This window comes from Lissotriton vulgaris, chromosome 12 (assembly GCF_964263255.1).
Source record: "Lissotriton vulgaris chromosome 12, aLisVul1.2, whole genome shotgun sequence".
Taxonomy (NCBI): domain Eukaryota; kingdom Metazoa; phylum Chordata; class Amphibia; order Caudata; family Salamandridae; genus Lissotriton; species Lissotriton vulgaris.
The window spans coordinates 491,785,950-491,798,433 of NC_141700.1; the positions used below are offsets into that span (position 1 = coordinate 491,785,950).

At 45.2% G+C, this 12,484-nt stretch overlaps 12 non-coding genes across 12 annotated transcripts; all 12 read left to right on the forward strand.

Annotated features, from left to right (window-relative positions):
- Positions 1-677: 677 nt before the first annotated feature.
- LOC147677404 (U5 spliceosomal RNA) lies at positions 678-792 on the forward strand. Its single transcript, XR_015303351.1, has one exon. It is a non-coding gene; the product is annotated as a U5 spliceosomal RNA (small nuclear RNA).
- Positions 793-1,690: 898 nt separating this feature from the next.
- LOC147677405 (U5 spliceosomal RNA) lies at positions 1,691-1,805 on the forward strand. Its single transcript, XR_015302717.1, has one exon. It is a non-coding gene; the product is annotated as a U5 spliceosomal RNA (small nuclear RNA).
- Positions 1,806-2,703: 898 nt separating this feature from the next.
- LOC147677406 (U5 spliceosomal RNA) lies at positions 2,704-2,818 on the forward strand. Its single transcript, XR_015303352.1, has one exon. It is a non-coding gene; the product is annotated as a U5 spliceosomal RNA (small nuclear RNA).
- Positions 2,819-3,716: 898 nt separating this feature from the next.
- On the forward strand, positions 3,717-3,831 carry LOC147677407 (U5 spliceosomal RNA). Its single transcript, XR_015303353.1, has one exon. It is a non-coding gene; the product is annotated as a U5 spliceosomal RNA (small nuclear RNA).
- Positions 3,832-4,729: 898 nt separating this feature from the next.
- LOC147677408 (U5 spliceosomal RNA) lies at positions 4,730-4,844 on the forward strand. Its single transcript, XR_015303354.1, has one exon. It is a non-coding gene; the product is annotated as a U5 spliceosomal RNA (small nuclear RNA).
- Positions 4,845-5,742: 898 nt separating this feature from the next.
- On the forward strand, positions 5,743-5,857 carry LOC147677409 (U5 spliceosomal RNA). Its single transcript, XR_015302718.1, has one exon. It is a non-coding gene; the product is annotated as a U5 spliceosomal RNA (small nuclear RNA).
- Positions 5,858-6,755: 898 nt separating this feature from the next.
- LOC147677410 (U5 spliceosomal RNA) lies at positions 6,756-6,870 on the forward strand. The gene has a single exon (XR_015303355.1). It is a non-coding gene; the product is annotated as a U5 spliceosomal RNA (small nuclear RNA).
- Positions 6,871-7,768: 898 nt separating this feature from the next.
- Positions 7,769-7,883, forward strand: LOC147677411 (U5 spliceosomal RNA). The gene has a single exon (XR_015303356.1). It is a non-coding gene; the product is annotated as a U5 spliceosomal RNA (small nuclear RNA).
- An 898-nt stretch (positions 7,884-8,781) lies between these two features.
- LOC147677412 (U5 spliceosomal RNA) lies at positions 8,782-8,896 on the forward strand. The gene has a single exon (XR_015303357.1). It is a non-coding gene; the product is annotated as a U5 spliceosomal RNA (small nuclear RNA).
- Positions 8,897-9,794: 898 nt separating this feature from the next.
- On the forward strand, positions 9,795-9,909 carry LOC147677413 (U5 spliceosomal RNA). Its single transcript, XR_015303358.1, has one exon. It is a non-coding gene; the product is annotated as a U5 spliceosomal RNA (small nuclear RNA).
- Positions 9,910-10,807: 898 nt separating this feature from the next.
- LOC147677414 (U5 spliceosomal RNA) lies at positions 10,808-10,922 on the forward strand. The gene has a single exon (XR_015303359.1). It is a non-coding gene; the product is annotated as a U5 spliceosomal RNA (small nuclear RNA).
- An 898-nt stretch (positions 10,923-11,820) lies between these two features.
- On the forward strand, positions 11,821-11,935 carry LOC147677415 (U5 spliceosomal RNA). The gene has a single exon (XR_015302719.1). It is a non-coding gene; the product is annotated as a U5 spliceosomal RNA (small nuclear RNA).
- The last annotated feature ends 549 nt before the right edge of the window (positions 11,936-12,484 follow it).

Genomic DNA, 12,484 nt, shown 5'->3' on the forward strand with positions numbered 1-12,484 from the left:
TATATTTTCTCTTTTCTCAACATTCCTGCTGCCAGAGGCCAGACGTCACTCTCCTTTTAAAAGGTGGCACCAAGACTCACGCTGCGCTTTTCATAGGGCTTGCACGATATTTGTGCCCGTTAGAGGTGCCCTTAGAAGGTGGCCAATCCTGAGTCAGATTCCTCTCAGGTACACTTGAAGGGGCTCGTTAGTCTTGTTTCAAGTGCCTCCAGCCTAGACAGATCTATACTTATATATTCAGCTTTAATGAAAATACGTGTGAAAAAGGGACTTAAAGTGCATGGCTATTTGCATAGAACAGTGGTGGCTCACAGCCTATCGATTGGAGGGATGGTGGGGAAAGCGTAAAATCGTTGGGGACGAAAGTCCTACAGTGCCACTTCAGTGAAAGCCTGATTCACGCTTCCCGTTCCCCTTGCCCAGCAGCCGCGACACCTCCTAATGAGCTGAGGTGTGTACAAAAAGAATTTGCATATTCCCAGGCAGACACTTGGAACTGCCCACCTTTTTGCTTTTCTGTGCTTTGAGCAGAGACTCTGAAGTTTGATCCTGTTTCCCTCGCCGGCCTAGTTCTTGCCCTCTTTTTTAGAGGCTGCAAATACCTCTCAGGTCCTCACCCTCGCAATGATAGGGTCTTTGATCTGGTGCCTCTAACCCCCAGAGAGCCATATTCTAACTTACTCTGGTTTCTCTTCAAAACGAAAAAATCTTTCGCCTTTTACTAAAGATTTCCGTGGAGAGGAACATTTACGAGTTTATTCAATTTTTTTAAGCCTTACCACAGGTGAGGCTGTTTATCATTTGTTTAAAAGAAAAGCATTAGAAGTTGGGGAACATTTAGGAGTTGTCTGCTACTGTTATAAGGGAACATGAGCTTGGTGTTTTATTCCTGATCTCTCTGCTTGCTCATTTGCATAGACAGAGTGTAGGAGAGGTGCATCATGGGACAGAGCTTGGGCAGTGCATGAGATTGCTTTTCCTTGACTATCTTGAAACTGCACGATAGCAGGCAGTATATTTTCTCTTTTCTCAACATTCCTGCTGCCAGAGGCCAGACGTCACTCTCCTTTTAAAAGGTGGCACCAAGACTCATGCTGCGCTTTTCATAGGGCTTGCACGATATTTGTGCCCGTTAGAGGTGCCCTTAGAAGGTGGCCAATCCTGAGTCAGATTCCTCTCAGGTACACTTGAAGGGGCTCGTTAGTCTTGTTTCAAGTGCCTCCAGCCTAGACAGATCTATACTTATATATTCAGCTTTAATGAAAATACGTGTGAAAAAGGGACTTAAAGTGCATGGCTATTTGCATAGAACAGTGGTGGCTCACAGCCTATCGATTGGAGGGATGGTGGGGAAAGCGTAAAATCGTTGGGGACGAAAGTCCTACAGTGCCACTTCAGTGAAAGCCTGATTCACGCTTCCCGTTCCCCTTGCCCAGCAGCCCCGACACCTCCTAATGAGCTGAGGTGTGTACAAAAAGAATTTGCATATTCCCAGGCAGACACTTGGAACTGCCCACCTTTTTGCTTTTCTGTGCTTTGAGCAGAGACTCTGAAGTTTGATCCTGTTTCCCTCACCGGCCTAGTTCTTGCCCTCTTTTTTAGAGGCTGCAAATACCTCTCAGGTCCTCACCCTCGCAATGATAGGGTCTTTGATCTGGTGCCTCTAACCCCCAGAGAGCCATATTCTAACTTACTCTGGTTTCTCTTCAAAACGAAAAAATCTTTCGCCTTTTACTAAAGATTTCTGTGGAGAGGAACATTTACGAGTTTATTCAATTTTTTTAAGCCTTACCACAGGTGAGGCTGTTTATCATTTGTTTAAAAGAAAAGCATTAGAAGTTGGGGAATATTTAGGAGTTGTCTGCTACTGTTATAAGGGAACATGAGCTTGGTGTTTTATTCCTGATCTCTCTGCTTGCTCATTTGCATAGACAGAGTGTAGGAGAGGTGCATCATGGGAAAGAGCTTGGGCAGTGCATGAGATTGCTTTTCCTTGACTATCTTGAAACTGCACGATAGCAGGCAGTATATTTTCTCTTTTCTCAACATTCCTGCTGCCAGAGGCCAGACGTCACTCTCCTTTTAAAAGGTGGCACCAAGACTCACGCTGCGCTTTTCATAGGGCTTGCACGATATTTGTGCCCGTTAGAGGTGCCCTTAGAAGGTGGCCAATCCTGAGTCAGATTCCTCTCAGGTACACTTGAAGGGGCTCGTTAGTCTTGTTTCAAGTGCCTCCAGCCTAGACAGATCTATACTTATATATTCAGCTTTAATGAAAATACGTGTGAAAAAGGGACTTAAAGTGCATGGCTATTTGCATAGAACAGTGGTGGCTCACAGCCTATCGATTGGAGGGATGGTGGGGAAAGCGTAAAATCGTTGGGGACGAAAGTCCTACAGTGCCACTTCAGTGAAAGCCTGATTCACGCTTCCCGTTCCCCTTGCCCAGCAGCCGCGACACCTCCTAATGAGCTGAGGTGTGTACAAAAAGAATTTGCATATTCCCAGGCAGACACTTGGAACTGCCCACCTTTTTGCTTTTCTGTGCTTTGAGCAGAGACTCTGAAGTTTGATCCTGTTTCCCTCGCCGGCCTAGTTCTTGCCCTCTTTTTTAGAGGCTGCAAATACCTCTCAGGTCCTCACCCTCGCAATGATAGGGTCTTTGATCTGGTGCCTCTAACCCCCAGAGAGCCATATTCTAACTTACTCTGGTTTCTCTTCAAAACGAAAAAATCTTTCGCCTTTTACTAAAGATTTCCGTGGAGAGGAACATTTACGAGTTTATTCAATTTTTTTAAGCCTTACCACAGGTGAGGCTGTTTATCATTTGTTTAAAAGAAAAGCATTAGAAGTTGGGGAACATTTAGGAGTTGTCTGCTACTGTTATAAGGGAACATGAGCTTGGTGTTTTATTCCTGATCTCTCTGCTTGCTCATTTGCATAGACAGAGTGTAGGAGAGGTGCATCATGGGACAGAGCTTGGGCAGTGCATGAGATTGCTTTTCCTTGACTATCTTGAAACTGCACGATAGCAGGCAGTATATTTTCTCTTTTCTCAACATTCCTGCTGCCAGAGGCCAGACGTCACTCTCCTTTTAAAAGGTGGCACCAAGACTCATGCTGCGCTTTTCATAGGGCTTGCACGATATTTGTGCCCGTTAGAGGTGCCCTTAGAAGGTGGCCAATCCTGAGTCAGATTCCTCTCAGGTACACTTGAAGGGGCTCGTTAGTCTTGTTTCAAGTGCCTCCAGCCTAGACAGATCTATACTTATATATTCAGCTTTAATGAAAATACGTGTGAAAAAGGGACTTAAAGTGCATGGCTATTTGCATAGAACAGTGGTGGCTCACAGCCTATCGATTGGAGGGATGGTGGGGAAAGCGTAAAATCGTTGGGGACGAAAGTCCTACAGTGCCACTTCAGTGAAAGCCTGATTCACGCTTCCCGTTCCCCTTGCCCAGCAGCCCCGACACCTCCTAATGAGCTGAGGTGTGTACAAAAAGAATTTGCATATTCCCAGGCAGACACTTGGAACTGCCCACCTTTTTGCTTTTCTGTGCTTTGAGCAGAGACTCTGAAGTTTGATCCTGTTTCCCTCGCCGGCCTAGTTCTTGCCCTCTTTTTTAGAGGCTGCAAATACCTCTCAGGTCCTCACCCTCGCAATGATAGGGTCTTTGATCTGGTGCCTCTAACCCCCAGAGAGCCATATTCTAACTTACTCTGGTTTCTCTTCAAAACGAAAAAATCTTTCGCCTTTTACTAAAGATTTCCGTGGAGAGGAACATTTACGAGTTTATTCAATTTTTTTAAGCCTTACCACAGGTGAGGCTGTTTATCATTTGTTTAAAAGAAAAGCATTAGAAGTTGGGGAACATTTAGGAGTTGTCTGCTACTGTTATAAGGGAACATGAGCTTGGTGTTTTATTCCTGATCTCTCTGCTTGCTCATTTGCATAGACAGAGTGTAGGAGAGGTGCATCATGGGAAAGAGCTTGGGCAGTGCATGAGATTGCTTTTCCTTGACTATCTTGAAACTGCACGATAGCAGGCAGTGTATTTTCTCTTTTCTCAACATTCCTGCTGCCAGAGGCCAGACGTCACTCTCCTTTTAAAAGGTGGCACCAAGAGTCATGCTGCGCTTTTCATAGGGCTTGCCCGTTATTTGTGCCCGTTAGAGGTGCCCTTAGAGGGTGGCCAATCCTGAGTCAGATTCCTCTCAGGTACACTTGAAGGGGCTCGTTTGTCTTGTTTCATGTGCCTCCAGCCTAGACAGATCTATACTTATATATTCAGCTTTAATGAAAATACGTGTGAAAAAGGGACTTAAAGTGCATGGCTATTTGCATAGAACAGTGGTGGCTCACAGCCTATCGATTGGAGGGATGGTGGGGAAAGCGTAAAATCGTTGGGGACGAAAGTCCTACAGTGCCACTTCAGTGAAAGCCTGATTCACGCTTCCCGTTCCCCTTGCCCAGCAGCCCCGACACCTCCTAATGAGCTGAGGTGTGTACAAAAAGAATTTGCATATTCCCAGGCAGACACTTGGAACTGCCCACCTTTTTGCTTTTCTGTGCTTTGAGCAGAGACTCTGAAGTTTGATCCTGTTTCCCTCGCCGGCCTAGTTCTTGCCCTCTTTTTTAGAGGCTGCAAATACCTCTCAGGTCCTCACCCTCGCAATGATAGGGTCTTTGATCTGGTGCCTCTAACCCCCAGAGAGCCATATTCTAACTTACTCTGGTTTCTCTTCAAAACGAAAAAATCTTTCGCCTTTTACTAAAGATTTCCGTGGAGAGGAACATTTACGAGTTTATTCAATTTTTTTAAGCCTTACCACAGGTGAGGCTGTTTATCATTTGTTTAAAAGAAAAGCATTAGAAGTTGGGGAATATTTAGGAGTTGTCTGCTACTGTTATAAGGGAACATGAGCTTGGTGTTTTATTCCTGATCTCTCTGCTTGCTCATTTGCATAGACAGAGTGTAGGAGAGGTGCATCATGGGAAAGAGCTTGGGCAGTGCATGAGATTGCTTTTCCTTGACTATCTTGAAACTGCACGATAGCAGGCAGTATATTTTCTCTTTTCTCAACATTCCTGCTGCCAGAGGCCAGACGTCACTCTCCTTTTAAAAGGTGGCACCAAGACTCACGCTGCGCTTTTCATAGGGCTTGCACGATATTTGTGCCCGTTAGAGGTGCCCTTAGAAGGTGGCCAATCCTGAGTCAGATTCCTCTCAGGTACACTTGAAGGGGCTCGTTAGTCTTGTTTCAAGTGCCTCCAGCCTAGACAGATCTATACTTATATATTCAGCTTTAATGAAAATACGTGTGAAAAAGGGACTTAAAGTGCATGGCTATTTGCATAGAACAGTGGTGGCTCACAGCCTATCGATTGGAGGGATGGTGGGGAAAGCGTAAAATCGTTGGGGACGAAAGTCCTACAGTGCCACTTCAGTGAAAGCCTGATTCACGCTTCCCGTTCCCCTTGCCCAGCAGCCCCGACACCTCCTAATGAGCTGAGGTGTGTACAAAAAGAATTTGCATATTCCCAGGCAGACACTTGGAACTGCCCACCTTTTTGCTTTTCTGTGCTTTGAGCAGAGACTCTGAAGTTTGATCCTGTTTCCCTCACCGGCCTAGTTCTTGCCCTCTTTTTTAGAGGCTGCAAATACCTCTCAGGTCCTCACCCTCGCAATGATAGGGTCTTTGATCTGGTGCCTCTAACCCCCAGAGAGCCATATTCTAACTTACTCTGGTTTCTCTTCAAAACGAAAAAATCTTTCGCCTTTTACTAAAGATTTCTGTGGAGAGGAACATTTACGAGTTTATTCAATTTTTTTAAGCCTTACCACAGGTGAGGCTGTTTATCATTTGTTTAAAAGAAAAGCATTAGAAGTTGGGGAATATTTAGGAGTTGTCTGCTACTGTTATAAGGGAACATGAGCTTGGTGTTTTATTCCTGATCTCTCTGCTTGCTCATTTGCATAGACAGAGTGTAGGAGAGGTGCATCATGGGAAAGAGCTTGGGCAGTGCATGAGATTGCTTTTCCTTGACTATCTTGAAACTGCACGATAGCAGGCAGTATATTTTCTCTTTTCTCAACATTCCTGCTGCCAGAGGCCAGACGTCACTCTCCTTTTAAAAGGTGGCACCAAGACTCACGCTGCGCTTTTCATAGGGCTTGCACGATATTTGTGCCCGTTAGAGGTGCCCTTAGAAGGTGGCCAATCCTGAGTCAGATTCCTCTCAGGTACACTTGAAGGGGCTCGTTAGTCTTGTTTCAAGTGCCTCCAGCCTAGACAGATCTATACTTATATATTCAGCTTTAATGAAAATACGTGTGAAAAAGGGACTTAAAGTGCATGGCTATTTGCATAGAACAGTGGTGGCTCACAGCCTATCGATTGGAGGGATGGTGGGGAAAGCGTAAAATCGTTGGGGACGAAAGTCCTACAGTGCCACTTCAGTGAAAGCCTGATTCACGCTTCCCGTTCCCCTTGCCCAGCAGCCGCGACACCTCCTAATGAGCTGAGGTGTGTACAAAAAGAATTTGCATATTCCCAGGCAGACACTTGGAACTGCCCACCTTTTTGCTTTTCTGTGCTTTGAGCAGAGACTCTGAAGTTTGATCCTGTTTCCCTCGCCGGCCTAGTTCTTGCCCTCTTTTTTAGAGGCTGCAAATACCTCTCAGGTCCTCACCCTCGCAATGATAGGGTCTTTGATCTGGTGCCTCTAACCCCCAGAGAGCCATATTCTAACTTACTCTGGTTTCTCTTCAAAACGAAAAAATCTTTCGCCTTTTACTAAAGATTTCCGTGGAGAGGAACATTTACGAGTTTATTCAATTTTTTTAAGCCTTACCACAGGTGAGGCTGTTTATCATTTGTTTAAAAGAAAAGCATTAGAAGTTGGGGAACATTTAGGAGTTGTCTGCTACTGTTATAAGGGAACATGAGCTTGGTGTTTTATTCCTGATCTCTCTGCTTGCTCATTTGCATAGACAGAGTGTAGGAGAGGTGCATCATGGGACAGAGCTTGGGCAGTGCATGAGATTGCTTTTCCTTGACTATCTTGAAACTGCACGATAGCAGGCAGTATATTTTCTCTTTTCTCAACATTCCTGCTGCCAGAGGCCAGACGTCACTCTCCTTTTAAAAGGTGGCACCAAGACTCATGCTGCGCTTTTCATAGGGCTTGCACGATATTTGTGCCCGTTAGAGGTGCCCTTAGAAGGTGGCCAATCCTGAGTCAGATTCCTCTCAGGTACACTTGAAGGGGCTCGTTAGTCTTGTTTCAAGTGCCTCCAGCCTAGACAGATCTATACTTATATATTCAGCTTTAATGAAAATACGTGTGAAAAAGGGACTTAAAGTGCATGGCTATTTGCATAGAACAGTGGTGGCTCACAGCCTATCGATTGGAGGGATGGTGGGGAAAGCGTAAAATCGTTGGGGACGAAAGTCCTACAGTGCCACTTCAGTGAAAGCCTGATTCACGCTTCCCGTTCCCCTTGCCCAGCAGCCCCGACACCTCCTAATGAGCTGAGGTGTGTACAAAAAGAATTTGCATATTCCCAGGCAGACACTTGGAACTGCCCACCTTTTTGCTTTTCTGTGCTTTGAGCAGAGACTCTGAAGTTTGATCCTGTTTCCCTCGCCGGCCTAGTTCTTGCCCTCTTTTTTAGAGGCTGCAAATACCTCTCAGGTCCTCACCCTCGCAATGATAGGGTCTTTGATCTGGTGCCTCTAACCCCCAGAGAGCCATATTCTAACTTACTCTGGTTTCTCTTCAAAACGAAAAAATCTTTCGCCTTTTACTAAAGATTTCCGTGGAGAGGAACATTTACGAGTTTATTCAATTTTTTTAAGCCTTACCACAGGTGAGGCTGTTTATCATTTGTTTAAAAGAAAAGCATTAGAAGTTGGGGAACATTTAGGAGTTGTCTGCTACTGTTATAAGGGAACATGAGCTTGGTGTTTTATTCCTGATCTCTCTGCTTGCTCATTTGCATAGACAGAGTGTAGGAGAGGTGCATCATGGGAAAGAGCTTGGGCAGTGCATGAGATTGCTTTTCCTTGACTATCTTGAAACTGCACGATAGCAGGCAGTATATTTTCTCTTTTCTCAACATTCCTGCTGCCAGAGGCCAGACGTCACTCTCCTTTTAAAAGGTGGCACCAAGACTCACGCTGCGCTTTTCATAGGGCTTGCACGATATTTGTGCCCGTTAGAGGTGCCCTTAGAAGGTGGCCAATCCTGAGTCAGATTCCTCTCAGGTACACTTGAAGGGGCTCGTTAGTCTTGTTTCAAGTGCCTCCAGCCTAGACAGATCTATACTTATATATTCAGCTTTAATGAAAATACGTGTGAAAAAGGGACTTAAAGTGCATGGCTATTTGCATAGAACAGTGGTGGCTCACAGCCTATCGATTGGAGGGATGGTGGGGAAAGCGTAAAATCGTTGGGGACGAAAGTCCTACAGTGCCACTTCAGTGAAAGCCTGATTCACGCTTCCCGTTCCCCTTGCCCAGCAGCCCCGACACCTCCTAATGAGCTGAGGTGTGTACAAAAAGAATTTGCATATTCCCAGGCAGACACTTGGAACTGCCCACCTTTTTGCTTTTCTGTGCTTTGAGCAGAGACTCTGAAGTTTGATCCTGTTTCCCTCGCCGGCCTAGTTCTTGCCCTCTTTTTTAGAGGCTGCAAATACCTCTCAGGTCCTCACCCTCGCAATGATAGGGTCTTTGATCTGGTGCCTCTAACCCCCAGAGAGCCATATTCTAACTTACTCTGGTTTCTCTTCAAAACGAAAAAATCTTTCGCCTTTTACTAAAGATTTCCGTGGAGAGGAACATTTACGAGTTTATTCAATTTTTTTAAGCCTTACCACAGGTGAGGCTGTTTATCATTTGTTTAAAAGAAAAGCATTAGAAGTTGGGGAACATTTAGGAGTTGTCTGCTACTGTTATAAGGGAACATGAGCTTGGTGTTTTATTCCTGATCTCTCTGCTTGCTCATTTGCATAGACAGAGTGTAGGAGAGGTGCATCATGGGACAGAGCTTGGGCAGTGCATGAGATTGCTTTTCCTTGACTATCTTGAAACTGCACGATAGCAGGCAGTATATTTTCTCTTTTCTCAACATTCCTGCTGCCAGAGGCCAGACGTCACTCTCCTTTTAAAAGGTGGCACCAAGACTCATGCTGCGCTTTTCATAGGGCTTGCACGATATTTGTGCCCGTTAGAGGTGCCCTTAGAAGGTGGCCAATCCTGAGTCAGATTCCTCTCAGGTACACTTGAAGGGGCTCGTTAGTCTTGTTTCAAGTGCCTCCAGCCTAGACAGATCTATACTTATATATTCAGCTTTAATGAAAATACGTGTGAAAAAGGGACTTAAAGTGCATGGCTATTTGCATAGAACAGTGGTGGCTCACAGCCTATCGATTGGAGGGATGGTGGGGAAAGCGTAAAATCGTTGGGGACGAAAGTCCTACAGTGCCACTTCAGTGAAAGCCTGATTCACGCTTCCCGTTCCCCTTGCCCAGCAGCCCCGACACCTCCTAATGAGCTGAGGTGTGTACAAAAAGAATTTGCATATTCCCAGGCAGACACTTGGAACTGCCCACCTTTTTGCTTTTCTGTGCTTTGAGCAGAGACTCTGAAGTTTGATCCTGTTTCCCTCACCGGCCTAGTTCTTGCCCTCTTTTTTAGAGGCTGCAAATACCTCTCAGGTCCTCACCCTCGCAATGATAGGGTCTTTGATCTGGTGCCTCTAACCCCCAGAGAGCCATATTCTAACTTACTCTGGTTTCTCTTCAAAACGAAAAAATCTTTCGCCTTTTACTAAAGATTTCCGTGGAGAGGAACATTTACGAGTTTATTCAATTTTTTTAAGCCTTACCACAGGTGAGGCTGTTTATCATTTGTTTAAAAGAAAAGCATTAGAAGTTGGGGAATATTTAGGAGTTGTCTGCTACTGTTATAAGGGAACATGAGCTTGGTGTTTTATTCCTGATCTCTCTGCTTGCTCATTTGCATAGACAGAGTGTAGGAGAGGTGCATCATGGGAAAGAGCTTGGGCAGTGCATGAGATTGCTTTTCCTTGACTATCTTGAAACTGCACGATAGCAGGCAGTATATTTTCTCTTTTCTCAACATTCCTGCTGCCAGAGGCCAGACGTCACTCTCCTTTTAAAAGGTGGCACCAAGACTCACGCTGCGCTTTTCATAGGGCTTGCACGATATTTGTGCCCGTTAGAGGTGCCCTTAGAAGGTGGCCAATCCTGAGTCAGATTCCTCTCAGGTACACTTGAAGGGGCTCGTTAGTCTTGTTTCAAGTGCCTCCAGCCTAGACAGATCTATACTTATATATTCAGCTTTAATGAAAATACGTGTGAAAAAGGGACTTAAAGTGCATGGCTATTTGCATAGAACAGTGGTGGCTCACAGCCTATCGATTGGAGGGATGGTGGGGAAAGCGTAAAATCGTTGGGGACGAAAGTCCTACAGTGCCACTTCAGTGAAAGCCTGATTCACGCTTCCCGTTCCCCTTGCCCGGCAGCCCCGACACCTCCTAATGAGCTGAGGTGTGTACAAAAAGAATTTGCATATTCCCAGGCAGACACTTGGAACTGCCCACCTTTTTGCTTTTCTGTGCTTTGAGCAGAGACTCTGAAGTTTGATCCTGTTTCCCTCGCCGGCCTAGTTCTTGCCCTCTTTTTTAGAGGCTGCAAATACCTCTCAGGTCCTCACCCTCGCAATGATAGGGTCTTTGATCTGGTGCCTCTAACCCCCAGAGAGCCATATTCTAACTTACTCTGGTTTCTCTTCAAAACGAAAAAATCTTTCGCCTTTTACTAAAGATTTCCGTGGAGAGGAACATTTACGAGTTTATTCAATTTTTTTAAGCCTTACCACAGGTGAGGCTGTTTATCATTTGTTTAAAAGAAAAGCATTAGAAGTTGGGGAACATTTAGGAGTTGTCTGCTACTGTTATAAGGGAACATGAGCTTGGTGTTTTATTCCTGATCTCTCTGCTTGCTCATTTGCATAGACAGAGTGTAGGAGAGGTGCATCATGGGACAGAGCTTGGGCAGTGCATGAGATTGCTTTTCCTTGACTATCTTGAAACTGCACGATAGCAGGCAGTATATTTTCTCTTTTCTCAACATTCCTGCTGCCAGAGGCCAGACGTCACTCTCCTTTTAAAAGGTGGCACCAAGACTCATGCTGCGCTTTTCATAGGGCTTGCACGATATTTGTGCCCGTTAGAGGTGCCCTTAGAAGGTGGCCAATCCTGAGTCAGATTCCTCTCAGGTACACTTGAAGGGGCTCGTTAGTCTTGTTTCAAGTGCCTCCAGCCTAGACAGATCTATACTTATATATTCAGCTTTAATGAAAATACGTGTGAAAAAGGGACTTAAAGTGCATGGCTATTTGCATAGAACAGTGGTGGCTCACAGCCTATCGATTGGAGGGATGGTGGGGAAAGCGTAAAATCGTTGGGGACGAAAGTCCTACAGTGCCACTTCAGTGAAAGCCTGATTCACGCTTCCCGTTCCCCTTGCCCAGCAGCCCCGACACCTCCTAATGAGCTGAGGTGTGTACAAAAAGAATTTGCATATTCCCAGGCAGACACTTGGAACTGCCCACCTTTTTGCTTTTCTGTGCTTTGAGCAGAGACTCTGAAGTTTGATCCTGTTTCCCTCACCGGCCTAGTTCTTGCCCTCTTTTTTAGAGGCTGCAAATACCTCTCAGGTCCTCACCCTCGCAATGATAGGGTCTTTGATCTGGTGCCTCTAACCCCCAGAGAGCCATATTCTAACTTACTCTGGTTTCTCTTCAAAACGAAAAAATCTTTCGCCTTTTACTAAAGATTTCTGTGGAGAGGAACATTTACGAGTTTATTCAATTTTTTTAAGCCTTACCACAGGTGAGGCTGTTTATCATTTGTTTAAAAGAAAAGCATTAGAAGTTGGGGAATATTTAGGAGTTGTCTGCTACTGTTATAAGGGAACATGAGCTTGGTGTTTTATTCCTGATCTCTCTGCTTGCTCATTTGCATAGACAGAGTGTAGGAGAGGTGCATCATGGGAAAGAGCTTGGGCAGTGCATGAGATTGCTTTTCCTTGACTATCTTGAAACTGCACGATAGCAGGCAGTATATTTTCTCTTTTCTCAACATTCCTGCTGCCAGAGGCCAGACGTCACTCTCCTTTTAAAAGGTGGCACCAAGACTCACGCTGCGCTTTTCATAGGGCTTGCACGATATTTGTGCCCGTTAGAGGTGCCCTTAGAAGGTGGCCAATCCTGAGTCAGATTCCTCTCAGGTACACTTGAAGGGGCTCGTTAGTCTTGTTTCAAGTGCCTCCAGCCTAGACAGATCTATACTTATATATTCAGCTTTAATGAAAATACGTGTGAAAAAGGGACTTAAAGTGCATGGCTATTTGCATAGAACAGTGGTGGCTCACAGCCTATCGATTGGAG